The sequence below is a fragment of the Spermophilus citellus genome (assembly GCF_964194105.1).
Source record: "Spermophilus citellus genome assembly, chromosome: 3".
Lineage (NCBI taxonomy): Eukaryota > Metazoa > Chordata > Mammalia > Rodentia > Sciuridae > Spermophilus > Spermophilus citellus.
In genome coordinates, this window is record NC_138184.1 from 147291755 (window position 1) to 147317942 (window position 26188).

A 26188-nucleotide genomic window follows, 5' to 3' on the forward strand; every position below is an offset into this window, starting at 1 on the left:
TGTTCACACTAAATTAACAGATTTTGTTAAAAGGGAAAGAAAAGGCAAAAGGAGGTTATACTTTATGATTTATTGACCTTCCCTTCCACTTGTAGAATTAAATACATCAGCACAATAACTTACCTTGTTTCCTCAAATCTCAGAAGGAAATCTGCTGCCATCTTCCTGATACCTATGCAATGGAGTTATGTCCCTTCTGCCCACTGTGGGACCATGATCCATGAGTTATTCCTCTTTTGTAACTTTAATATCTCTTCTTCATCTGATACTTCAACATCTATAAATGTAAACATCTTCCCCATCTTATGTAATTATTTTTTTAAATCTATATTTTGAACCCCACTTCCCTTTGAAGTTATATCTGACATATCCCTCCTTTGTCCCACCACTACAAGCTTCTCTACAGAGGGGCCTGCACTGTGCATAGACATCTCTTCATTCTCCTCTCAGCTACTGCTCTCTGCAAACTTCTTGAATAAGATTAGGAATGGCCTGACAAGCCAATCACAACTTCTGACCTTGTCCTGCTTGAGGGCATCACTATTGAGGCATCCCTCAGGTTTCACTGTTCTCATGAAAGATTTTATTTAATTCTGGGGTTTCAACTAGTTTCTATCTGATGATTTCTACATATTAGCTATAGCACTCACCTTTCTCCAACTGCCTTCTTAATGTAGTTCCCCTGGAGTCCCACAGATGGTGACTTTAATTTAGCATTTTCAAAACTACTCACCCACCCAAGCAAGCCTACACACCCCCATAGCTTTTGCCTCTCATGTGTATTATGACATCACCATCTGCCTATTCTCTCCAAAGCTTATAAGCCCAGAATTATCCAATATTTTTGTTCTCTCAAACCTCTAGATATTTAATTCTTCTCCAAATCTTTTCCAGCTTCACAAAACTCTCAGTCATCTCCTTACAATTTCCACTCTGTCCTTTTGTTAAAAGTTTTTATTCTTTGGGCTAAAAGTTTTTGTTAAAAGGTTTTTATTTTCTTTGGCCTAAAATTTAAAAAGTCTCTTAACTACTCTCCCCCCACTCTTCCCCACCATAGTCCATGCTCCACACTATGTCCAGAAGTACAGTATGGTATAAAGTGTAGTGCTCAGACAGAAGGAACAACAACAACAACAAAAAAAGCTAGATCTACAGAGATTCTCTCTTTTAAAACAGGGCTTAAGTAGTGCTATTTCTAATGTGTTCTCACAACAAAGTGGCCCTACTTGGAAGAAGCTTTTATTGACCTAACCTTTAATTAACAAAGCTTCATTATCTTATTGTAAGAAAATATGTAGTGCTATAATTGAATAATCAGAACTCTCTGAAAGTGTTTTTATACATCTAATAAGTACTAATAAACATAAAATAGTACATAGGATCACTGCCACATTAAATACACAAATTTGAATATTTTTAGTATTTCAAACTATATAATTTTTAGATAATGATTTTCATTGACAGTTTATATTCAAGATTACATTTCCTTTATACAAGCACTTACACTAGATTCATATCATATCCAATGATAAACTTGTTCTTAAATTCAGTCATGATGGAGGTGACTCCCTCACCTATCCACTGCTATTGAATATTCTAAGCCACCATCATCTCTGCTGAAGTCCTCACCAGACCTGTTTCCTTCCTTTCAGTCTAGTTTTCAACAGAACTCTTCACAGGGTTCCTAGAGTTATCATGCAAAACATAAAACAGATTTTGTTACCCTCCTGCTGAAACAATCCAAAGGCTTCCAACAGTACTTGGAGGAATAACCACACCCTTGTCCATGGCCTGCCAGAGCCCTGGAGATCTGGCACCCCATCTGTGGACCTCTGCGAGTTCATTTTCTACAACTCCCTCCCCCTTGTCCGCTCATCTCCAGCCACACTGACCTCCATTCTCTTCATCAAAAGTATCCAGTTCATTCCCTTTCCCCAATCCCCATCTTTACCATTTCCTTTCTTACTGTTTGAAATCTCTTCCAGAGAGTCACATGTATATTGTTATTCTTTTTATTCTCAGAATAAATGTCATCTCCCTAGAAAGTAAAGTCAAAAACCAACTAAACCAGCCCCACCTCACACACAGCCTGATACTCTCTATCCTCTTAGTTTCATTTTCATCATTGTCCTCATCTGAAATTTACTCTGCTTGTTGTCTCTTTCTCTTCAATAGAGATTCACTTATGCTTCTGTCTCCTCTCGCACCAGGACAGTGACCTGATACACAACAGGCATTCAGATATTTACCAGTGTCTAATGCCTCTCAAGCTAAGCTTCAGCTCATATTTCCTTGCCCACATCTCCAAAAAAAGTCTCATTGGCACCATACACTCAACATTTCCAAAACTTATCACATTACAAATCTAATCTTCCTCTATATTCCCTCTCTTAATAATATCATCCAACTGTTCAATTTCCCATATTCCCTCTAATCTGCCAACTAGATCTTTCATTTTGATATCTCATATATTGTTCAAATAACATCTCCTTTTCTCTATCTCCACTATCTATGCATTAGTTCATATTCTTATCTCTCACATTTAAACCTAAAACCTATTATCTTTTCTTACTTCACCTATACCTCTTATAATTTGAATATGGCTTGCTCTTCCAAAACTCATACTGGAGTCTAATCCCCATTGTGAGATATTAAGACTATGGAAATTTAATTCAACTATCATTTTAGAAGTACAATCTTTGGGAGGTGATTAAAATTACATAAAGTCATCAAGGTGAAGCTCATGAGTGAATATTGGTAGCTTTATAGGAAGTGGAAGAGAGACCAGGATACACACATGACATGATCCCTGCCGTGTGATAACTGACACTATCCTGGGCCTCTGCCAACAAACAAGCCATCAGCAGATGTGGTCTTAGACTTTCAGAAACACAAACGGACCACCCCCACACACCAACTAAAAATTTAAAAACCCTCTTTTAAAATTTACTCAGTATGTTATTAGAAACTGAAAATGGACAGGGACAATCACCAATAACACCATCAGAATAAGCTTTCCTAAATGGGACTACAACCATGTTTCTTGGGGGCCATTCTGACTCGGCTGTGGCTCTCAGCAGTTTCTCCCCTGGTTAAAATTACTCACTAGTTCCTCATTCCCTATAAACTCCAAGATCCATAATATGGCAATAAGTGCCTTCATATCCTCCTGTTAACTGTCCAGTCCAAATATCCCTTCTAGACCCTTCTAATACTAACTGCATTAGACCATTTGCTATACCCTAAACCCATTATTCAAACTGCTCTAACTTCATCTAACTTTCCCAACTTGTCCCATCCTATCAGATTTAGAATATATGGCACTTATTGTATAGTATGTATTATAAGTCAATCCTTATTATTCATAGATTTTTTATTTTATAAATTAGCCTACTTGCTAAAATTTATTTGTAAACCACAAACTAATACTCAGAGAGCTTTTGTGGGTATGCTCAGAGCTATAAAGTTTGAGTCCAACCAATATTTCACAGTTGCAGCTGAGGTTGAACAAAGTGACACTTTGCTTTCATGTTTCAGCTCTCATAGCAAAAACAAGAGTCCTTTTCACTCTATTTAGTGCCACATTTTTTTGTGCTTTTTGTTTGTAAGTTTGTTGTCTAAATAAAAGGCCCCATCATAGTACTGAAGTGTTATCTGGTGTTTTTATTTATTTATTTATACGTTTTCGGCAGACACAACATCTTTGTATGTGGTGCTGAGAATCGAACCCGGGCCGCACGCATGCCAGGAGAGCGCACTACGGCTTGAGCCCCATCCTCAGCCCCTTATCTGGTGTTTTTAACACAAGGAGGCTGTGATGTGCATTATGGAGAAAATATATATTGAAGCATGAGTATTAGTGAGGTTAGCTCAATGTCATTGACTATCAACAATATACATTAAATAAGGTGTCTCTGAACAGAAACATACCCAAAACAAGGTTATGTATTGACTAGTTCATAAAAACATTGTGACCAAGGGCTTACAGGAAATTAATCCTGTATTTCCCCTAAAAGAAATAGTTCGATATTCAATAATTCGGTGTTTGCAGCAACTTTATAGACCACAGTTACCATGAATCATGAGAACTAACCATATTTTAAATTATATGTCTATCTATAATACAAAATTGGTGAGCTCTCTGAGTATATATACATGGTATCTCATTCATTTTGTACTCTTAATTCTGTATTATACCAAACACATGCAGTTAATATTTATTGATAAAATTTTAAAATTATGGTTTCAAATCACTATAATGTATTTAGAATTTATCATAAAATACCCATGTAGGTCAACTGCTACACACGCCACCCATCTCAGTGAGGCCTTACTCAATTACAGAGGTAGTGGTCTGAATGTCATCATCCACTCCTGCTCCTTCACCTCCTTTACAGCAAAAGACTATGCTCTTCAACTTCAAATCTAAGCCAAGTATGGTGACGCATGCCTGTAATCCCAGCAGCTCAGGAGGCTGAAGCAGGAAGAGGAAGATTCCAAGTTCAAAGCTAGCCTCAGCAACTTAGTGAGGCCCTAAGAAACTCAGCAAGAGCCTGTCTCTAAAGAAAAGATAAAAAAGGGCTGGGGATGTGCCTCAGTGGTTAAGTGCCCCCGGGTTCAATCCCTGGTACAAAATTTAAAAAAAGTTCAAATCTAAAATCACAGGTTTAGATTTGGAAATGGAATGGAAATGGAAAGGCATTCCCAGATATTTACTTTTTCTCAGGTCAGTTAGTTCTAATGTGCTTAGGCCTAAAAACTATTAGACATGTCTAGTCAAAGTCAAAGACTGAACATTCATGTTTATAGTTTATGGTCCCTCCCTCCTGAGGTCTCACTGAAATTATAAAATGGTACATTAAGAAAACGATAACAGGGCTGGGGTTGTAACTCAATGGTAGAGCACTTGCCTAGCGTAGTTCTTCCATAGTTCTCTGGGCCTCCTTAGCACCACATAAAAATGAATAAACAAATTAAGGACATTATGTCCATCTACAACTAAAGATATTTTTTAAAAATTATTTTAAGAAAATAATACTTGAAGTTAGATGGTAGGATAGGGTATTGAAAGAGAAAGAGATTAGCAAACCAAAGTATTAGGAAATACCTGGAGGTTAGGAAACAGATAAGTGAGGCTTAGCTATCTGGCAAAAAGGTAGACTTCATAATCTGAAATTAATCCTCTCATGAAACATCTAAAAATACTTAATAAAATACCAAAAACATCCTCACAAAAAAATAATTATTTTTAAATAGTAAGTCACCAAGAAAATCCCCTTGGGCAAAGATGAAGGGGAATAACAAACTGGTAAGCAGGAGCTAAAATCATGCTTGCTCTGTGTATTTGTAATTTCAGCACCTAGAAGTTCAGAGGCAGCTAGGTAGGCCATAGCCTGGAAAAAATGGAGAACTGCAACTTGAAACCCTGCACAAGGGGCCAGGACTAACTCCTACCTTGTAAAAGAACAGTATAGTAAGAAGCATGACTGCTGGCCAAAGAGGACAAGAAAATTAGGCAGTCTCAGTTTGAAGTCCACATTAAAGGGGAGAAATGTCACCTGAGAATTTGTAATCACAGCCTACACTTAAGGATTCAGGATTCAAACATACCTACCTGATTCAAAAAACCCCAAGCAGAAAAGTTACAGTGATCCTGTGTTGGGAGTTTCCCCAGGTGCCAAAGAAAACCTCAGCAAATCTCTGGAGAATGTGCCCTCTAATCTGGCCGCACAGAATTCCCTTGAATAAAAATGCAGCCAAGCAAGAGTGCACAATTCAAAAATCACAAAACACTAAAGGAAAAAAAGGTAACTGAAAACACAAGGAAGTAATGCTATCATTGTAGAAAGCAGGTAAGACTGAATAATCTAATACAAGACTTCACAGGCAAGCATAGTTCTTCCATAGTTCTCTGGGCCTCCTTGCAAAGTATATGTATGCTCAAATATTCTTTCTTTACAGTATAGTCACTAGTTATATGCCTGATTGAAAACATGGACACATGTCTTCTAACATATGGTATAATTTTAAAAATTACAATACCACACTTCTCCCAAGGCAATATTTGGAAGTGTATTAGGGCATTTTTTATTGTCAGTGACTATGAGAGATAACAGGGGCACAAAACATTAAGTAGTGTCCAGGACAATCCCAAGACCCAAACCATAGTACTGCCAAAAATGCCAGTCATGAATTGTTGAGAAACACTTTACTAACATAACTCAATTGGAAACTGTTGCAATGATTAAGTATATGGATTAGGGACAGAAATTTAATATACATTTAATATACATGGTGCATTCTTTCTTCCATACAATTGTTTATAGTGTAACATTCATTTTTTTAAAAAGTTTACCTAAAAAATAAATTCATCATAAATAAGCAATGGGAAGGGAGAACTACCTTACTCATTAACATAAATCCCTTCCTCCAGATATAATGGACTATTCAGAGCACCAAAGAAAAAGCAATGCACTTGACTACCCTCGAATTCCTAGGCTCTCGGAAGCAGTCTCTTCAAATATTTCTTAACTAAAATATTTCAAGAATTAAAATGAATTTACTAATGCTAGTTGTGTGTTCATGCAGAAAGCACCAGAGGTGCCACTGAAATTACAATTGTTTTTTATCCTATGACAGGGTTTTGCAAAATTGTGGAGGCTGGCCTGACATAAAGCTATTACAGTGATCCTGTTAAAATATTTTAAGAACTATACTACATTAGAATATTTTTGGTTTTCTGCCATCTGGAATGTTTAAATTTCTCTTCTTAAACCCTAGATTTCCATCTACTCAACCTAATTCACTCTTTTCCTTACTATAAACTCTCTTTTCTAACCACATCTTTTTATTTCCTATCTGCACAACCACACATCTCATTCCTACCTAAAAGCCTTCACTCATGTTACTCATCCCATCTAAGTATGCTTTATTTTTCCCTTGGTTATTCAATACCTAATAAATTTATGGCCCAACTCCTACTTTTGTATTATCAATTGTAGAGCTAAATGGGCCTTCAAACTTGCCTCAAAATTAATTCAATCAATTCAAAATTAATCAATTAGTCTCTCCCCACAGGTGAGAATTTTTTTCTGAATTCTTTAAGAATTAAATTAAATGGTGTTGTACATAACACCATTTATATGAACAACTGTTTTCTCCTAACACATTTAGTAGTAAAAATAAAAATAAGCATAGCCTATGATGCTTGGCTAGAGGAAATAAAGATGTGGTTTCTTTTCTCAAACTTATATAAAGCAATCCTTTTCTTATGTGAAAGTTCAGAATATATATATTCATATTTACTTTTACTGAAAATTTCTACTTGATAATAACAAATTCTTAGTTACTCTTTTTGGAGTTGGTGTATGAAAGAGGGAATTCCAGGTTTGGATGACAAAAGAAATGAATAAAAGAAATGGCAGAGTAGGAATAGAAGATACTTTTAGTACACACTTAAGAAAGTTCTGACTAAGACACCTGAGACATCCTCAAAAATTCCTTTTAGTATTTATGAGCACTTTATTTTGGCCCAGACTGGAAATCCTCAAAAGTTTCTTTCAAGAAAGTAGTGATGACTGGAAACTAATTATATATTACCTGGTATTTCCACATTGAATAAAATGTTGATAATCTGATATATTTTACTTTTTGTTGTTGTTGTTGGTACCAGCGATTGAACTCAGGAGCCCTTAATCACTGAGCCACATCCCCACCCCTTTTCATATTTTATTTCAAGACAGGGTCTCACTAAGTTGCCTGGGCCCTCCCTAAAATGCTGAGGCTGGCTTTGAACTTGCAATCCTCCTGCCTCAGCCTTCCGAACTGCTGAGATTACAGGTGTGCTTCACCGTCCTACCTAATGTTTTAATTGGGTGAATGTTAACCTTAAAAGAATTTGTATGGATTCATTCATAATCCCAGTCTCCTTAACCTTATTTACCCTATAATGTCTTAAACTCCTTCATAGAAAAAATATGTCTACCTAAAGTTTTTTAAGAACTTTATACTAAAGTTTGGAGAGGGTACACTGTAACTACTTTGTTTCACAAGATATTGCAACATTCTTGGGCTGGGGATGTGGCTCAAGTGGTAGCGCGATGGTCTTGCATGCATGAGGCACTGGATTCGATTCTCAGCAACACATAAAAAATGAAATAAAGATATTGTGTCCACCTAAAAAACTAAAAAATATATTTTAAAAAGATATTGCAACATTCTTAAAAACATGGTTTAAAATTATTCATTTATTCTCCTTCATAAGGAACACTAACTTAAGAAAATCAAAACAATTTAATCAATTTGGATAAAAATATGTGTCGCAGTCTTAGCTGGGCACAGAATCACGAGCCACCACACAGCTTTGTAGATTCAAACAGCAATTCTTTATTCCCGAACTCACACCGGCCTCCACACACGCTCTGGGGCAATCCCAGTTCTGCTGCCACCCAATTCACCTCCTCCACCAGGCTTTCTTCCCAAAATGCTCTTTGAATCTCACGAGAACTCAATGGGAGCTCAGGCAGCAGGAACGCCCTAATTCCAGCAGCAATAATCCTCAACATCGAACTTCCCTAAAATCCAAGGTCTTATACTGGGAACGCCCTTAACCCAAGGACCAGGATACTTCCTCAAACCTGATCAGCTCTAAACCCGGATCCGCCTTGGTCTTTGAGCAAGGTCACCTTACATACAATGTCAACAGCGAAATCATTAACATGGGGTACGCTAGCAAGGAAATTTTGATGCGTCATTTCTACTTGGTAATGGCCCTCAGCAAATATGCATGATCATTTTATTTCTAAAATAAACAACTTCAATGCTTTAATTTTTTTTCACTCAGTTACCTAAGTTTTTATACAAAGGACTATTTAAATATTTAAAAGATGAGAAAGAGATAAATTATCTATGTAACTAAAGTTAAGAATTCTACAAAATATTTTATCGTGTATATAGAACATACCCAATCTAGTAATAAAAAGAAAGATATTCACTTGAAGACAGCTACCTTCATTCAAAAGACTACTATGTGAAAATGGACCTTTATTCAAAACAAAATGTTACATTACCAAACACTATTTAACTTTGGTACACTTTTAGAGGAAACACATGAGAAATAAACCAAGACTATGTCAATTTCATAAAATCTTTAAGTTGGAAGGAATCTGAGATTACCTAGTTCATTCTGCCACCCAATATTTAACTTGCCTTAGTAAACACGTTGAAATGTCATGTAAAATGATATTAACTTTAGTCAATGGTTATCGAAGTACTTTAAAATCAAAATTCCTTTAAAAATGTCTACTAAATGAGACCTTCCTCTTATATTACAGGAAAAAGAAAGCTATTAATTAAGCAAAGACAACTAAAAACATGTTTATTCAACCACTATTATCCACCATACATTCAATACTGTACCCGACTAAGAAAAAAGATAAAGACATTTACCAAATACCTGAAACATGCCAGACTCTGGGCTGTGATTTATATTAGCCATTAAAATTTTATTTCAGTCCTGTAGATATTATACCCCCATTTTAGATAAGAGACATACTGAATTCAGCAGCAACTCCAGACTTTTCTACCAGATAATTTATTGTTTTGTTTTGTTTTGGAAAGCAAAAATAATATTTTAATTTCGTTCTTAACCTTCATTGCTAATGGGTCATGTATGTCCTTTGGACAATGTTATCACTTCTCAAATTTTGGAATCAGGTTGACACTGTCAATCTTTCATTTCCTATTCCACATTGGCGTGTATCTCATGATACTGATGTATACTTCAAATTCCACCATTCTGGGACAGATAATTTATTGTTGATACTAAATATAGCCATGTGTCCTAACTAACATAAAAGAACTAGAAGTTAGAAAAACTGAGGTTATAACCTAGTCTCTAACTCCCCTACCATGCTAAGAGATCAAAGAATAAACTATATCAACTAATTTCAAGAAATTGTATGATTGAACTATATAAAAAACTTTATATTATTTTCCCAGTAAATAAGATTTTAAATAATATTTTTCATAATTAGTAAAAATCAGTATTTCTCTTAGCAGAAAATGAACTCATCATTAAACTAGTCATGTTAATACAGTATTTATAGTAATAGTCTATGGTAATTTACAAACTTCCAGTATAGTACTAAATAAAATTTCCTGAAACTTCCAAGAATTTGTAAACAATTGTGGCATTAGTTCTCACTATATCACTATGTTAGAAGATACAATAAGGGAGGAAGAAGATGGCGGTGAAGGGAGCGCATCACCCCTGTGTGCCGCGTCACTGTGCGGGAGAATGACGAGTTAAAACAGCTGAAGGCTGTCTTATTGGAAATTTCCAGCAAAATTGAGGTGCTCCAGAATCTAGTGGAGGGATTTTCATGGCGCGAGGATCGGCTGCAGGGGCTCGGTTGCGGGCGATTTCTCCGCAAGGAGGGTCGCACTGCTTGTTCGGCTGATCACCCCGGGGCTGGAGTCTGCGGCACGCGCTGGGAAGCAGCGAGGTGGCGGCGAGGAGGTGCAGCGCTGCGGATTCTGTGGGCTCCTGCCAGCGGTGCAATGGCTGTGCTCAGTGCTGAGTTCTGGGTTGGAGACGGAGGAGAGAAGCGGTCCAGTTCGGTTCTCCACACCGGTCGGACCACGGAGGAGGACAGCGGCCGCCATCTTGGAGAGCTGACGTAATCATCCCTGTTTTCTACTGATCTCAGCTCATTCAGCTACGGAACAGGTGATTTCAGGCTGTTATTTGCCTGCGTCTCGCAGACAGATTGCTCAGGCTCAGGGCTAGAGAACCTGCGGAGACTGCTTCTTGGAACTTGCTCCTAGCGGACCGTGCACCGAGCTCTGAGCGGCCGGGTTCTGGCTCCCGGAGCCGCTTTCGCCCAGGGCTGGGGAACCCGCGGAGACTGCTTCTTGGAGCCTGCTCCTAGCGGGCCGTGCACCGAGCTTGGAGCGGCCGGGTGCTGACTCCTGGAGCTACTTTGGCCCAGGGCTGGGGAACCCATGGAGACTGCTTCTTGGAGCCTGCTCCTAGCAGAGCGTGCACCGAGCTCGGGGCGGCCGGGTTCTGGCTCCCGGTGCTGCTTTGGCCCAGGGCTGGGGAACCCGCGGAGACTGCTTCTTGGAGCCAGACAGAGACACTTCAAAGAAAGAAAACTACAGACCAATATCTCTAATGAACCTAGATGCAAAAATCCTCAATAAAATTCTGGCGAATCGGATTCAAAAACATATCAAAAAAATTGTACATCATGATCAAGTAGGATTCATCCCTGGGATGCAAGGCTGGTTCAATATACGGAAATCAATAAATGTTATTCACCACATCAATAGACTTAAAAATAAGAACCATATGATCATCTCGATAGATGCAGAAAAAGCATTCGACAAAGTACAGCATCCCTTTATGTTCAAAACTCTAGAAAAATTAGGGATAACAGGATCATATCTCAACATTGTAAAAGCAATCTATGCTAAGCCACAGGCTAGCATCATTCTGAATGGAGAAAAATTGAAGGCATTCCCTCTAAAATCTGGAACAAGACAGGGATGCCCTCTCTCACCACTTCTGTTCAACATAGTCCTCGAAACACTGGCCAGAGCAATTAGATGAAAGAAATTAAAGGCATAAAAATAGGAAAAGAAGAACTTAAATTATCACTATTTGCAGATGACATGATTCTATACCTAGCAGACCCAAAAGGGTCTACAAAGAAACTATTAGAGCTAATAAATGAATTCAGCAAAGTGGCAGGATATAAAATCAACACGCATAAATCAAAGGCATTCCTGTATATCAGCGACAAATCCTCTGAAATGGAAATGAGGACAACTACTCCATTCACAATATTCTCAAAAAAAAATAAAATACTTGGGAATCAACCTAACAAAAGAGGTGAAAGACTTATACAATGAAAACTACAGAACCCTAAAGAGAGATATAGAAGAAGATCTTAGAAGATGGAAAAATAGGCATGGATAGGCAGAACTAACATCATCAAAATGGCGATATTACCAAAAGTTCTCTATAAGTTCAATACAATGCCTATCAAAATCCCAACGGCATTTCTTGTAGAAATAGATAAAGCAATCATGAAATTCATATGGAAAAATAAAAGACCCAGAATAGCAAAAACAATGCTAAGCAGGAAGTCTGAATCAGGCGGTATAGCGATACCAGACTTCAAACTATACTACAGAGCAATAGTAACAAAAACAGCATGGTACTGGTATCAAAACAGGCGGGTGGACCAATGGTACAGAATAGAGGACACAGTAACCAATCCACAAAAGTACAACTATCTTATATTTGATAAAGGGGCTAAAAGCATGCAATGGAGGAAGGATAGCATCTTCAACAAATGGTGCTGGGAAAACTGGAAATCCATTTGCATCAAAATGAAACTGAATCCCTTTCTCTCGCCATGCACAAAAGTTAACTCAAAATGGATCAAGGAGCTTGATGAAACTGAATCCCTTTCTCTCGCCATGCACAAAAGTTAACTCAAAATGGATCAAGGAGCTTGATATCAAATCAGAGACACGGCGTCTGATAGAAGAAAAAGTTGGCTATGATCTACATACTGTGGGGGTGGGCTCCAAATTCCTCAATAGGACACCCATAGCGCAAGAGTTAATAACTAGAATCAACAAATGGGACTTACTTAAACTAAAAAGTTTTTTCTCAGCAAAAGAAACAATAAGAGAGGTAAATAGGGAGCCTACATCCTGGGAACAAATCTTTACTCCTCACACTTCAGATAGAGCCCTAATATCCAGAATATACAAAGAACTCAAAAAATTAGACAATAAGATAACAAATAACCCAATCAACAAATGGGCCAAGGACCTGAACAGACACGTCTCAGAGGAGGACATACAATCAATCAATAAGTACATGAAAAAATGCTCACCATCGCTAGTAGTCAGAGAAATGCAAATCAAAACCACCCTAAGATACCATCTCACTCCAGTAAGATTGGCAGCCATTATGAAGTCCAACAACAACAAGTGCTGGAGAGGATGTGGGGAAAAGGGTACACTTGTACATTGTTGGTGGGACTGCAAATTGGTGCAGCCAATTTGGAAAGCAGTATGGAGATTTCTTGGAAAGCTGGGAATGGAACCACCATTTGACCCAGCTATTCCCCTTCTCGGTCTATTCCCTAAAGACCTAATAAGAGCATGCTACAGGGACACTGCTACATCGATGTTCATAGCAGCACAATTCACGATAGCAAGATTGTGGAACCAACCTAGATGCCCTTCAACAGATGAATGGATTAAAAAAATGTGGCATTTATACACAATGGAGTATTACTCTGCATTAAAAAGTGACAAAATCATAGAATTTGGAGGGAAATGGATGGCATTAGAGCAGATTATGCTAAGTGAAGCTAGCCAATCCCTAAAAAACAAATGCCAAATGTCTTCTTTGATATAAGGGGAGTAACTAAGGACAGAGTAGGGACGAAGAGCATGAGAAGAAGATTAACATTAAACAGGAATGAGAGGTGCGAGGGAAAGGGAGATAGAAGGGAAATTGCATGGAAATGGAAGGTGATCCTCAGGGTTATACAAAATTACATACAAGAGGAAGTGAGGGGTAAGGGAAGAATAATACAAGTGGAAGAAAAGATTTACAGTAGAGGGGGTAGAGAGAGTAGAGGGGAGGGGAGAGGAGGGGAGGGGGGATAGTAGAGGATAGGAAAGGCAGCAGAATACAACAGACACTAGAATGGCAATGTGTAAATCAATGGAAGTGTAAATGATGTGATTCAGCAATCTGTATACGGGGTAAAAATGGGAGTTCATAACCCACTTGAATCAAACTGTGAAATATGATATATCAAGAACTATGTAATGTTTTGAATGACCAACAATAAGGGAAAAAAAAAACAGGCAATGCTCTTGCTGATTGAATCTCGAGCTGAGAAACAACTGAGGAACACCCGTCCTCCAATCCACCATCATATAACTTTCAGTAGAGACCATCGTTTCAAACAAACAAGAAATGAGCTCAACAAATCCAGGTATAGATAGAAACATCTCAGTATTTTATGGGATGCAAACAGGAGGAAATCTCTGTTTCTCTCTTCACAACAGATTATGATTTAAATGCTTACCTGAAACTGAAGATGTGAATATTGGTGTCAGAGATTTGAGGACAAATTGAAATGGGTAAAGAAATAAGGGGAATGGAGTGAAAAAAAAATAATAGGAATGTGCATACAGACATTGAACAATATTGATTGTTTCTGGCATTTGTGATCACAAAATTAATGTAAGTTTATTTGTCACAATTTTATGCTTTTCTACACTGAAGCTACTTTCCTGAAGGAGTTAGACAAGGAAGAATCTACTCACATTTCTATCCAACTGCCTTTTTTTTCTGTATTTAGTAGCTTTAAACTCATTGTTTATTTTCTTCTTACAATATTGCTTCCACTTTTATACTTCCACAAAGATCTGTTTTACCTGATTTATAATAATAATTCATTTTAATATTCACATGTATTTCTGTTTTTATTTAGTTACTGTTAATTATAATTATACTATTATCAAACCTAAATATTATCATTTATTATGTGAAATGGCCTTACTTTATATACTTATTTTTTATCCATTTTATACTTCCCTCTGATGGCATGAAAACTCCATTTGCACAAATTATGTCTTACTTACCCAGAGTGCTTACCTTATATAGTAGTAGGCACTCAAATTATTTTAAAATAAATGGATTAATATTGGATTGATAAAAAAAAAAAAAAAGAAGATACAAAAAGGAGCCATGCATGGTGCTACTTACACCTGTAATCCCAGTGACTTGGAAGGCTGAGACAGGAGGGTCACAAATTTAAGGCTAGCTTCAGCAACTTAATGAGACCCTGTTTCAAAATAAAAATTAAAAAGGGCTAGAAATGAAAAAATAAAGAGCTAAGGAGGTACCTCAGTGGTAAAGTGCTCCTAGGTTCAACCCCAGTACTTCAACTGGAAGTAGTTCTTCCAATTCCTTAGTCATTTTTTTGTACAAAATATAATTTCTTTTTCTTTATGTATGATGTATTTGATGCAAGACCATGGTAGTTATACTGGTCTTTATATGAAAACCTAGTTCAATGATTTGGAAAGACTTTAAGAGACCAAGTGACAAAAAACAAACAAACAAACAACAACAACAGAAAAACCCTTAAGGGTGAACAAGGTAAGTGTTAACAATTAAGGAGTCATAAAATACACTGTTTCACATTCCAAAGCTGGTTATCAAGGACAACACACTAGTTAAGAATGATGAGCCAGAGCTCCTGCCAAGATGCATCCTCAAGAAAAGATTGACATATGAACATATATTTATACTTTTAAGTAATTATATACTATATAAGGTACTTTATGACTATTCACTAAATCAACTTTCAATCAGCCAAAACCACCACCAATCTGATCAAATCATATTAGAGGGTTTTAATCATGATATATACTGATATAGGCCTACAATGTTTTGTGGAAGGATACACAAAAATTGGTAATACATACCTTTACAACTGTGTTTCTCAAGCCCAGCACTACTGACACTAGGGGCCAGATAATTCTTTCTTGTGGAGGACTGTCCTATAAAATTGTTTGCTGAATCCCTGAATCCCATGAACATTAGAAGCAATCCCCCTTAGTTCTGACATTCAAATGTTCCTAGGGGAGAGGACCAGCAAAATCATCCCTGGTTGAGAAACACTAATTTAGAAATGACTGAAGATGAGGAAAAAGAACTTTTACTAGACCCTGTTCCTTTTTTTGAACCATCTGAACTATCATGATGGGAGGCTGATTAATATCCTGTCCCTAAAAATCTATGTCTTAATTACTAAAACCTATAAAAGTTACCTTATTAAGAAAAGGAGTTTCTGGATGTGAAGTAAAAGATCTTATGCTTGAGAGACGAGAAAGTAAGAGATACATAGAGAAAAGAAAGGAGAAAAACAGAGCTGAGAGATTAGAAATGCTGGCCTTTAAGACTTGAGTGGTATAGCCACAAGCCAAGGAATACCAAGAGGCACCAGAAACCTGAAGAACCAACAAATGGATTCTGCTCTAGATCCTTCAGAGAGAGCATGGTCCAACTGATAACTTGATTTTGGCTCAATAATACTGATTTCTGATATCTGGCCTGTGAGAGAATAAATTTCTGCTTTTATTTATAAATCACTAAGTGTGCCAATTTATTACAGCAGCTATAAGAAACTATTAGAATCATAAGGATTTCATTTTGATTTTTAAATCTGATTTTGGATCCACAATGAGCAAATGAGATAATGTGTAGAGAACATTTAACATAACAAAAGGGAAAAAAAAAGGTTAAGTTCAAATAGGAAAACTGGTCATATATATTCAAGGTTCCAATGAATAAAATACTTACATCATTCACTCACATGAATACTTAAATCATTCACTCACTTCCATACTTGCCATTTACATAAGTGCTGTATTATAATTTGTTCCATGCTGAAAAGATAAATTGTGGATGAGGCCAATTAATGATGGCTTCTTGAAGAAAAAATAAGAGGGCAAAGGAGGAAAAGAGTATGGATATGAGCAAAGCAATGCTAACCAATGAGATGTATGTCACTGTGTGGGTCTTGCTTAAGTACAGACCAGGGAGGCAGACTAAATTCTAGGGTTATGGTTTTCTAAATGATATAGGACCTATAAGTTGTGCTGAATGATTTGATTATTAAATAGAATATTCCATAGTGTGTATTATTTTCACTCAACTAATGCCTCCTGGGGACTTCAACAATATAAACATGTTCCTGCCCCACACCAGACCTACTAATTAGAATCCTGTAGTGTAGGATAGTTCCAAAGGATTGATGCCCTTAAGATAGAGAACTCCCACATCAGAGTTACTTTATGACAAAATGACCAATGATCTATAAAACAAAATAGATATCATAAACAGTGGGTGGTTGGCAGGGGGTAATAGGGACTGAACCCAGGGCTTGGTGCATGCTACCAAACACTCTACCCATTGAACTACATTCCAGGGCTTTTTTGAGTTAGGGTCTCACTAAATCACCCAGGCTGGTCTTGAATTTGTGATCCTCCTGCCTCAGTCTCCTGAGTAGCTGGGATTACCCCACCCAGCTTCCATTAAGTATGTATTGTTGAAGTATGCATTTAACTAAATCAGCTTAGCATTTTCCTATGTTAAAAATGTAGTCCCTCTGAGTTTCACCAATTCCTTAAACTAATCTCTCACTCTTCAGTTTTCCTTTCTTAAATATATGGCCTTTAATCTACTCAGTCATTTTCCTCCTCCTTTCTCACAAATTTTTGGAAACAGACTTATGTGCCTCCAGCTTTTAACAACATCTATCCTACCCTACTAAGATATATATATACAGAACAGAGGAACCACGAAAAAGTAAAGTTCCATTAATATAACAAATAATACATCAAAATTTATGAAAACTGCTTTGACACACACTTGTCTTAATAAACAAGTACATTTACCACATTTTACAAAATATTTCTTCCAAAAATATAAAATTATGAACTGGGTCTATACAAAGCTTCAATTCAAACTTTACTCAGTGCTACTAAATAGCTAATAAAGCACTAGGCTCTATGAAGGATACCAAGAATACGAAAATCTCAAGTAATTTAGAAACACCTTTGCAGGGGTTGAGTTGGAGTTCAGTGGTAGAAAGCCTGCTTAGCCTAAGACAGTCACCAAATATGCACCAGTAGATGGGTTCAGTCACCAAATATGCACCAGTAGATGCACCAGTATGTGTGCAGGTACACAGGCACAGTAAGCAACCTTATAAATACTAGAAGAAAGGAGGCCTGGGAAGGTGGGAGAAAAACTAAATAGGACCCTAAAAGGAATCTCTTTTTAGTGGGGATAAGAAGAGGGAAAGGCCCAATGAGGTAGTCTCATGAGTGTTATGGTTTGGATGTGAGGTGTACCCCAAAAGTTCACGTGAGACAATGCAAGAGGGTTCAGAGAAGAAATAATTGGGTCATGAAAGACTTAACCCAATCAATGAATTAATCCCTGAGATGGGATTAACTGAGTGGTAGCTGGAGGCAGGTGGGGTGTGGCTGGAGGAGGAGGGGCATTGTGGGCTTGGCTTTGGGGTATATATTTGTATTTGGCAAATGATCTCTTTCTCTGCTTTCTGATCATCATGTGAGCACTTCCCTCTGCCACACTCTTCTGCCATGATGTTCAGCCTCCCCTGGAGCCGTGAAATAGAGTGTTGTGTATAGACTGAGACCTTTGAAACTTTGAGCCCTCAAATAAACTTTTCCTCCTCTACAATTGTTCTTGTGGGGTCTTTTATTCACAGCAGTGAAAAAGCCAACTAAAGCACATGAGTAAAACCTAAACATAGCAATAAATGTTAGTGTTCAGATAAATAAATTGTATACTAGCTCTTTACCCTCTCACGAACATCTATATAACTTTATGCAGATTTATATTTACACCAGCAATGTGAGAGCACTTGTAAACCTTTATCCTCTTCAAAAGTGTTTATGGAACTTTTTAATCTGTCAATCTAACAGGTGAAAATGGTATCTCATAGTTTTGCTTAATATTTGTATTATATGTGAGGTTGAATGTCTCAACACATGCTTAAGAACCATTTGAATTTTCTTTTCTGAAAATTATCTGTTCATGATCTTTGCCCATTTGATGGTTGATCTTTCTCTTTCTGGCTTGCAGATACTCTTTATATATTAAGGAAGTTAGTCTTTGTGATACAAATTGCAATTATTTTTCCAGTTTCTCCATTATTATCATATTTTCCCCCTTTATATACACATGTACATATATGTGTGTGTGTGTGTGTGTGTGTGTGTGTGTGTGTGTGTGTGTGTATATATATCTTCCTTAACCAAACTGTAAATTCCTCCCATGAAGGACAGTTTATATATCCCTTCTTTTATATATATCCCTAGGAAAGTACTTTTCAGAGCTTTAGACCTGAAGATCAAGTAAGAGGGAGAAGAGATGAGTTTTGGGGAATGACCAAGGATACATAACAATTATCACAGGGGCAAAGTACACCAAGATCTGGTAATACAATATAATTTGTCAAATAGGGAAGAAATTGGTACTATATGACTCCATTTCTAGTTGTCTGGGCTAATACCATGAAATCATAGAAAATGCTGGCTGCCATATTTTTCATTAAGAGGAATAGGAATTGGTCCTCTGTAGCCAGAGAAGAAATAAGGCAAAAGCATGGTACAGAATAAAAAGATGTAGTGTGTTCTACTAGCACTGGAGTTCCCAAGCTCCAGCACTGAGATTCCATGAGGCATTCACTACATTTTAACAATAATTCCCCACTCTGCAACAGGCCTTATCCACCCCCCACCCCTCACCCCCAGTTCTGGTGATCGAACCCATGGGTACTTTACCACTGCCCTTTTTATTTATGTATTTTTTAAATTTTGAGACAAGGTCTTGCTAAGTTGGTTAGGGCCTTGATATATTGCTGAGGCTGGCCTTAAACTTGCAATCCTCCAATCCTCCTGCCTTTAGCCTCCTGAGTTACTGGGATTACAGGTGTGTACCACCCATGCCCAACTCCCCTAGTATTTATATAGAATGGACTTTAATTACTTATGACCAAAAAAAAAAAAGCCTACCATATACTCATATTTTATAATAGAATATTTTAACAGCAAAAACTCAGGCAGGCCATAATCTCAGAGTTTTAAAAATGATTATTCATTTGATGATAGCTATGTGCCAGGAACATGTCTTAAGTTCTTGAAACACAGAATAAAACAAAAACAACCAGATCATTAGTGTCACAGGGCTTACCTTCTGGTGAGAGCACACAGATAATATTATAAAAATTCCAAATAATGAAAATGTTTTACAAAAAAACATTTACAAAAAAAAGTAATGAGATAGATTAGTTTGTGCTATCATTCTGAAGAATGGTTAGATAGTAATGCTTTTGAGACTAGATTCTATTCTATTCTATTCTACTCTACTCTACTCTACTCTACTCTACTCTACTCTACTCTACTCTACTCTACGAAGCAAGCCAGTCATGTAATGATTAGGAAAAGAGTTCCAGACCAAGCAAACAAGGAGTCCAAAAGTCTTAGGAGTAAACACTGGTATTACTGGGAAAAAAGGAAAAAAAAAAAAGAATTGCAGGATTTTGATGGAATACAGTAAAAAGGAGAATGGAAAAAAAGTTTTCAGAGAGCGGAAGGTCTAAGAAGAAAACACATATGTTGATAAGGTAAGTAGATATGAGATCATGTATAGGAGCTAATGAGTTGTGAAAGGATTTGAAAATAAACTTTTTAAAGAAAACTCACTGTACTATCTTTTAATCTCATTTTTTCTTAATTATTGATAACTTTAATTTATAAGCCTTTAGAAATTACCATCCTCAAGTATTTAACACAATCCTAAAGTTAGTGAGAAATATATTTTTACTAGAATACTATATAAGGAAGAAAAGAAGGAAGAGAAAGGAACTTTAGAACAAAAGAAAAACCATATTAAGGGAAAAAAGGAGAACAATCCACAATGATAGGCACTACTCCAAATTTTGTCCTTTTTATTATTCCACAGATGAATTTACAATGATAAAGATTATAAAAACATCTTCAAATTATTCTATCATGATTAAGGAAAGTCATAAAACTTAAGTTGTCTTAAACCACTATAAATGCCAAATCGCTTGTTTACTGAGTTCACTACTACGAATTGAGTATTAAAAGGTAAAATACTATCAGGTATAGAAAGAGTAAAAACAAGACTTCCAACTTTGTTATACTTTATAAGAATAACCACAGTTCAATGGTCAACAAGGTGTAGGCTTTACTCTTTATCTTTATGACTCTGATTAAGGATGAAATTCTCTTTTGTAGTGAAATGAATACTAAACTTAGTTACAAGGGATATTTCAATATCTCCTCCTCTAAAGCTTTTAAAAAGAGGAGACCAATCTGCTTAAAGAGGTTTGGATATAATATACCTCACAGAAGAGAGATAATCTCTCCAGATCCTTTCAGACAATATCTGTGTATTTCAAGCATGTAACTAAAGCTACAGTATTTCTAAGATTAATGTCAGTAAAGTTAGATCTTTGAAAACTATAACAGTCATGATTCTTTTCTTGCATACTATGTTAGATCCTTAGTTAGCCCACTCAGTAACAGTCTAAGAAGAACACTGTTAAAATAATACAGCATATAAAGAGAGGTACTTTGTGTGTGTGGAGTGAGTTAAAGAAAGAAAAGTCATTAAACACCTTGATCAAGACTGGATTCTGAGAGCATCCTCCTTAGTACATACTTTCCAGCAGTTTGGCAAAGTGCCCAAGATAATTAGCAGCCAGTGTAGGCAAAGGAGGGATATGGTCAAGCTAAACTGTAAAGTCTCCCCCCAGTGGTCACACACAAACAGAAAAAAGAAAAGAAAAAAAGTGTGGGAAAATCACTGCAGCTTCTTTGAGACTGACCAAAATACTCTAAGCAAAACTGATCCCTTCAAAATAAAATAAAATTTTTAATTCACTAGCACCATATCAGTAGAGCTATCTCTCCTGTTATCTGCTCTTATGATGCAGTATTTACATATGTGAAGACTAATTTTGGTAAGAAAGAACCTATGGGTAAAACAAAACTAGAATAATTTTTTTCAGGGCTGACAATATCTCAAAGCAGCAGAGAAATAGGCATGTGTTCATTCTTTCTGAAATAAAGATCAGCACATCCCTTCCAATTTAACTATTTACTTGAAGCAGAGGTATGATACAAATTTAGTCCCTCATCATGTGAAATACTTTGGAAAGTAAAATTAACAAAATTTTCTTTACCAGAAAACTAGGTAACTTATATTAAATCATGTAAAAACTTCAAATGAGTCCTCTTGCCTCTTTTATTTATTTATTTATTTATTGGTATTTTTGTAACAGGCTTTTATTAACATGAACCTTGTGTTATTTGAAACTTTCTCAGCAATAATTTGCTGATGCTACCCACTTTTAATAAGGCTCAAATGTCAAAAATGCAAAAGGGATTTAATTTAAACATCTGTTTTCTTTCACTAACCATTCATTATTCAATATTGAAGAATAATATAAAGGGATGGTAAATTTTCAAACAGCCAACTTAATGTTAAAAACAGTTGTTTTTTTTTTTTTTTTGGTTTTTTTTTTTTTTTTTTTTTTTTTTTTTAAGGTAACACAGCTTCTCAAGATTTTTCTTGCTTATCCCAAGCTAAAACAAGGTGGGGAGAAGCAGTCTGGGTGGTCTGATAGAACAATTTCAGCCTGAAATGAGACTCCAAAAAGCAAATTGCTCCCTCCAATGTTTAAGAAAAATGATTCATTTTTGAAAATCCAACAGTTACCCTAAAGCGGGTGGGGGAATTCTGTATTGTGTAAAGAGGTGGACATACAGTCATTTTGATTTCTAGGTGGAAAAAGAATTCAATGGCATCAATAAGGACATACACACTCCTTTCACCCTGTGTGGTCTCTATAGGACAAACTAGAGCAATTAAAAATGTTACCATTTGTGTATTATGTAACCGTAGTCTAGAAGAAAAAAAGCATGGGCCTTAAGGAGTAAAACATTGTGCAAACATGAATTTAAATATGTATTTAAATGTTTGATAGATTTAAGATACAAATGACCTCAAAATGACACAATCACTAAAGTTCTTTATATACAGTAATCAGGCCCTGTAAACAACTATAATCAGGCCTGGATGCTTACCATAATTGCACAGTAGACACCTAAAATAAGCAGTACGTTATTAGCTGAGGTCCCTTGTTAGACCTATGTACCAAAACTATCTCCTCATTAATAACAGTGTATTATCTCGCCTAATACATTTGACAAATGTAAGCTTCTGATCTATTATTTCAAAGATTTCACGGGAAGAAATGAATGCTAAATCATACTCCAATTGAAAGCATTTTAATGCCGCCACCCCCCTCCCCCGCAATGTTCTTGGCTATATTACAAGGTAACCAATTCAGCAAGCATGAAGTAAAATTCCGACAATTCTCAAAGCCATAGTAAGAGGAAAACGTGGCTAACCTGACCTTAACCGGCTGTTTATAAGTAATGCGGAGAATTTTCTGAGCCTCCCGGTCAGTCTTCAATTCTCTTCCTCGCCTCTCCCTCCCCCACCTACACAAATGCACGCCTCAACAGATGAAGTTTAATAGATATAATCCCAGGAGCTGATAGGATTGAGACTAAACTCCCAATAAAGTATCAGAAAGTCTTCTGCAAAAAAACACCCACCAACCAATCCACATGCTGTCATCACACTGTTGGATCCTTCAACCGACTCCCTCCTGATCCCACCCCCCCCCCCGCCCTGAGAGAGAGGGAGGGGGAGGGCGAGGGGAGCCCCGGCACCTTTCTGGTTCCGGATAAATGTACCTAAAATCAGGGGGCACGGTTTCTGCAACGAACGCCCCCGGAGCAGTGCGTGCTCTGCCCACCACCACTTTGGCCAAACAACTGGAATCTCCTGCCTCGGAAGTAGCAGCAGTAGTTGCAGAAAGCCTCCTCCCCCCGAACTCCGAGCTCGAGAGAGAGCCAGAAACCGGCGGAATCGCCCCCTCTCGGGACTGACCCCAAAGGTGTCAGTCACAGCAACACCGCCCCCGGCACGTCTCTCCATTCATATTTTAACGCTACTCCAGCCGCAGAGGGTGTCAGCACCCGAGCTCCGCGCCTAGAGAGGGCCCTAGGCGCCGGTAGCCCCAACCCCAGCTCCAGCCTGGGCCACGCCGGAGAGCGCGAGGCGCCCCGCGGCTGCCAGCAGCATGCGCCAGACACGTTGCCGCGCTCCTACCCGCACGACCGCTGCAAGCAGCCCGCAAGCTAGGTGTCCGGCCCTGGGCGCCCCTTCCGCGCGAGTCGGGCGGGCCGGGCGTCGGAGCGGCAAACAGCCTCCCTATTCGCGCCGCCCCCACCTCCGCGGAAGCCCAGGTGCCCAGGGGCGGGGCGGGCCAGGGTCCCGCGTGGCGCGCCGCAAAAAAGCAACAGGGCGCCCCCAGGCCGGCCGGCGCGCGCCGAGACCGTTACCCGAGTGGCTTGGGGCCCCAGCAACTCACCGGCTCGCACCTCGGCCGCCTCCGCGCCGCCGCTCCTCAGCTCCCGCCGCCGCCGCTGCTCTCCCTCAGCCGCAGGCGCCGCTGAGCAGCCCCATCTACAAACTCGGGGCTTGTAGTTGGGTATTAGAAATGCGTCTCTCACAGTCCCCCGCCTTCCCCTCCCTCCGCCCCCTTCGTCGCCACCCACTCCGCCCTGGCTCCGGTCGCTACCGCCACCGCGCGCGCGGCCAACCTCCCCTCAGCCACCCTCCTCCTCCTCCTCGTCCTCCTGCTCCCCGCGCTGCTGCCGCCGCCGCCGGGGCGCGCTCCCTTCCGGCCTCGCGCGTGCGCGGGACGCCGGGGAGCGCGCGCTCGGGCGCGAGGAGGCGCCACCGCCTCCGGGAAGCCGGGCCCCGCCCCTTCGGCCTCGGCGCTGCGGCCAGGTGGAGCCCCCTTGGAGCGCCCCGCCTGCCTAGCCGCGGGCTCGGGATCAGGGCACAGCCGTCGCCGCGCAGTGCTAGCAGGAGGGTTTGTCCCACCCAGTCCACGCTGATCTTCCAGGCCGAAATCGTCGTTGTCATTCAGCATTTACTGTTGGCCAAGATATTCCACCCGGCATGAAAGAGGCCCCTCCCTGCCCTTTCTGAGAGTTTACAGTGAAAGTATCCAGTCAAGGGACACAAAGGAGAAACAAACCTCAAAGAAAAACCTACGGGAAATCTGCCCCTTCTCCCTTACACACCCCTGACTTTGATGTGTATTTGTCAGGTTCTGCAGCATCATGTCCTTCATGAATTTTCTCCCAAAGGCTCAACAGGAGAGAGTGATTCACACCCTAGGAAATGGACGGACACTAGCTCTTTTCATATTTCCAAAGCTCCCATGGAACTCTGGAGCCGGCTTTGCCTGACACTCCCTGGACACAGTTGTTCAGCTCCTCCCAAACATCTGGCCCTCCCAGACCTGGAACGGAGGGGATTCGCCATCCTCTCAGTCCTGGCTCCTCGTGGAGCGTGGTGAATTGTGGACTGTCCGGGTGTGCAGATGACACATTTTGACAGGAGTGCAGATTTAATTTTTCAGTTGAAAGGAAGTGAGCAACGCAGTGCAGCAGAGGCTTCTAGCTACACACAAAAACACAGCAACGCAGTCAAAGCACTTCGGATCCCTATCCCCTTGGACTTTTCTGCGAACCCTCAGCCCAAGGATGGGTGCTTTGGAAAAGCTGTCGTGTTCTTCCTAAAGCTGAAGAAGCTATTAGGTTGTTATTTCAATGGAACAAAATGTTTACTGCAGCCTTTTCAAACCATGAACGTAGAAAGTGCAAGTAAAACTTCTCATGTGACAATACATCAGGTGGCTTCCTCTATGCATCCTTTCCTGGTTTCTCTTAGGCACCTTTGCACAGCTGTTGCCCAATCCAGGTTTTTCATAAATATTTATAAAACTAGTGAATGTGTCATGGCCCTTTGTATTCAGAGATGGAGTTATGAAATGTATTGTCTCCTCTTTGTTAAGGTGGCAGGCATGGAAAGGAGGAAGATAATGCCATGGGGATGTGGGTGTTAAGAGGGCCCAGTGCTCAAAGCATTGAGTTTTGTCTTTAGCTTCAACATCAAAGATTAATTTGCTTTTCCATGAGGATCATTAATTTTGCAAACTAATACATAGGGGCACTTTTTAGAGTTTTAATTTAGAACCTTCTTTCCTGGAACAGCAAACCTGAGGAAGGGAAATTGAAAGCAATTAAGGAAACCTGAATGTGCGAAAGTGCACAGTATAACTTTGGGCAGATGTTGTGACCCCCTATAGTCAGGCCAGCTGGATGAAATAACATGGAATGAGTCCAGTAGCCTGTCAAGGCAGAGGCAGTAGGAAAGCATGTGGTTTCTTTTCTCACGGAATCAGCAGACTTCTCTTCTCAGGGAATTGCTGCCCCAAGATTCCCAATGGCTTTTCACCCTACCTCAACTCTGTAAACCTCTCTTCTTCTATTCCCACCTTACCACACCCTCTCCTACCCAGCTAGTGTACTTGCCCTAAGTTGCTCTTGGAGCAGGTCTGGGGTGTGGATGACATTTCTGGGTGTG

At 38.9% G+C, this 26188-nt stretch overlaps 1 protein-coding gene across 5 annotated transcripts in view; it reads right to left on the reverse strand.

Annotated features, from left to right (window-relative positions):
• PALS2 (protein associated with LIN7 2, MAGUK p55 family member) overlaps window positions 1–24374 on the reverse strand; it is a 127335-nt gene extending 102961 nt beyond the window's left edge. For 3 of the 5 annotated variants that reach the window (XM_081284644.1, XM_081284643.1, XM_081284642.1), the window contains exon 1: window positions 24120–24370. The gene's annotated coding sequence lies outside the window, so the exon portion shown is untranslated. Of the gene's footprint in view, window positions 1–24119 lie in introns of all 5 variants that reach the window. The other 2 variants (XM_081284641.1, XM_081284640.1) reach the window with 1 other exon arrangement.
• Window positions 24375–26188: the final 1814 nt, after the last annotated feature.